At 62.2% G+C, this 2,031-nt stretch overlaps 1 pseudogene; it reads right to left on the bottom strand.

Moving 5' to 3' along the window:
- Window positions 1-707: 707 nt before the first annotated feature.
- LOC103250565 overlaps window positions 708-2,031 on the bottom strand; it is a 4,184-nt pseudogene continuing 2,860 nt past the window's right edge.

Genomic DNA, 2,031 nt, shown 5'->3' on the forward strand with positions numbered 1-2,031 from the left:
TTTGAATGCTCAAATTGACTTAAATATTACCAACCTTGGTGGAAAAGTTGCTGCTGCTGAATTGACAACCCGTGTAAAATTTCAGAGTAGAAGGGAGGCATGTTCAACAGTATAATCTTCAGAAAAGAAAAAGTATATATTTACTATAATGCATTTCTTTCTTTCTTTTCTTTCTTTTTTTGGTTGGTTTCAGTGGGGATGTTCTTTAAAGAGCGTCATGTAGATATTTATACATATAATTTATTAACGTGGGGAGGGACGGGGCATACATCGCAGAGGGGGCGCGCGGGGGCGGGGAACGGTAGGTACGGCACACGATGCTACGCAAAATAGCCACATCTAACAGATGAAATAATCTTACCAACGGGGAGGGGAGCGGCCACCGAGGGTGGGCACGGGGGAGGAGGAAAGCGGGGGAGGCGAGGAAGAGGGACCTGGTCCGAGACACCATGAGCGTGCGTGCTGTCTCCGCCCTTACCCCCGCCTCCGCACACCCCTCGGCCCCGGGCTTCGGTCCGTCAGTCCTTTCCCCGCTTCCTCCGCCCAGCTGCGAAGGCCCCGCGGTTTCGGTCCGTCAGTCCTTTCCCCGCTTCCTCCGCCCAGCTGCAGAGGCCCCGCGGCTTGGCGGCGCCAACCCCGGCGCTGGGGAAGGCCAGAGCTTCAAGGTCCGGGCTCCGAAACCATGGGTGCGCTCTTGATTGCAGGCTCTACAGCGGCTTGTCGCTCTCCTTCTACAGGTGACTGTAGTAGTCCTCGTGGGCGAGCAGTGACACGCTGTGCAGCCGGTGGTGGGCGTGCAGCCGCTGCTGCTGCTCCGGCGCCAGGGTTTGCAGCTCCGCCGACTGCGCGTGCAAGGCCTGCAGCTGGTGCACCGCGGACATTGGGGTGGAGAGCGATGCTGGCAGGTCCCGGTAAGGGCAGCAAAGAGCTGGTGATGAAAAACTTCATTCTCTTGCAGAGCGTGAGGAAGAAGGGGGTTAGGGAGGGTCCCAGCTGGGTAGGGGATCCGGGTAAGGTGAGACCCTGAGGTCAGGGGTTCAATGAGAGGGTGCACCAAGGCAGAGGCTGCATGGATGGCGTCCTGCTGGTGCAGGTGCAAATGGATGTGCGAGTGCTGGTGGTGGTGGAGGGGCAGGTGGGTCACGTTGAGCATCTGCAGTCACGCCAGCGGGTGGTTGCCCAGGGGTGTCACCCTTTCCGCTTGCTACCGTGGGCGGCCGCCATCACCAGCCTCTCTTGCTCCAGGGGCCCCAGGCTCGAGTGGAAGGGGAAAGGGTGCAGGCCGGGCTGGCTAGGCTGCAGGGCCAGGCCCCCGTGTTACGTTAAGGGATACAGGCCCGCCCCGCAGACCCCGCGCAGAGGCTCCAGCTCGCTGGGCTTCACCTTGAAGCCCGGTTTAAGGCGGTCGCGGAGGTCTCATTCCCGGGTTTCCCGCTCCTTCTCTTTATCAGTTGGGTCGCTGCTGTACAGGGCCGGGACGTTGTAGCCTAGGAGCCCTGGGTCCACCGCGCCCAGAGGCACGTAGAAGGGGTGGTTGCGGTTACCGGGAGACACGACGTGAGGCCGGGCGTACTCGCTGAGGGTACGAGTACCAAGGCCGGGGCGTCAGGTCCCAGGTAGGGGGGCACCGTAACCACCGCACTGCCCAGCACGAACGGAGGGTGGTGGGGCACGGGGCCCAGGGACGGAACTCCATGGGAGCGCGGCCCTCCTGAGCCGGCTTCACGCTGCACTCCAGATCGCGCTCCTTCTCGCGCTCCCACTCGCGCTCGCGCTCCTTCTCCTCGCGCGCGTGCTGCTCGGCCTCGCGCCTCAACTTCTCCGGCAGGTAGGCGCGCTTCTTGGTCAGCTTGGAGCCCTTCAGCGGCGCGAAGTACAGGTCGCTGCGCGAGCACAAGTTGAAGCCGCGGGACAGGTGCTTGTTGAACCTGACCGACTGGCTGGCGTGACTGGGCACGTTCATTACCTTGGGTGAGGGCGAGGGGCTGTGCGCCGGGGGCGCCGGGCTCTCCGGCGCCTCGTACTCCGCGG

Source organism: Carlito syrichta, unplaced genomic scaffold (genome assembly GCF_000164805.1).
Source record: "Carlito syrichta isolate Samal-C Ts95f unplaced genomic scaffold, Tarsius_syrichta-2.0.1 Scaffold130620, whole genome shotgun sequence".
NCBI classification, from domain to species: domain Eukaryota; kingdom Metazoa; phylum Chordata; class Mammalia; order Primates; family Tarsiidae; genus Carlito; species Carlito syrichta.